We start from the raw sequence: 484 nt of genomic DNA, 5'->3' as shown, positions 1-484 counted from the left end.
TTCCCCTTTCTGTCTCACATCTGCTACTTTGATCTCTCTACATCTATCTCTCTCTCCCACTGTTAATCTCTCTCATATCTCTCTGTCTTACTCTGTCTCATAGCCACTCTCTCCAACTCACTCACGCTTCCTCACTCCGTCTCATAATCTTTCTCCATCTCTCACTGTCTCCGTCACTCGCTCCATCTCTCACTTCAATTGAAAGCCTCCAAATGTTATCTACCCCTCTCTATTTCTCCCTCTGTCTCTCCCTCCTTCTCCGCATCCCAATCGACCTCTATTTCTCTCTCTCTCTGTCTCGCTTCTCTCTCTCTCTCACAGTGTCCCAGGTGGTGACAGTTGAATTCAGGATAAATCTCCCTCTGCTCTGCCCCAATAATGGATGTTAACCCTTGACCCCAGAAGCATGTCTTCTCCTGGACTAAAGGCCCATTTCCACATTGACCAGGTTTTGGTATCTCTCAGGAAGATGGACAGATTCTTG

The sequence above is a fragment of the Chiloscyllium plagiosum genome, unplaced genomic scaffold, assembly GCF_004010195.1.
Source record: "Chiloscyllium plagiosum isolate BGI_BamShark_2017 unplaced genomic scaffold, ASM401019v2 scaf_72135, whole genome shotgun sequence".
Taxonomy (NCBI): domain Eukaryota; kingdom Metazoa; phylum Chordata; class Chondrichthyes; order Orectolobiformes; family Hemiscylliidae; genus Chiloscyllium; species Chiloscyllium plagiosum.
This window is presented reverse-complemented; position numbering follows the sequence as displayed.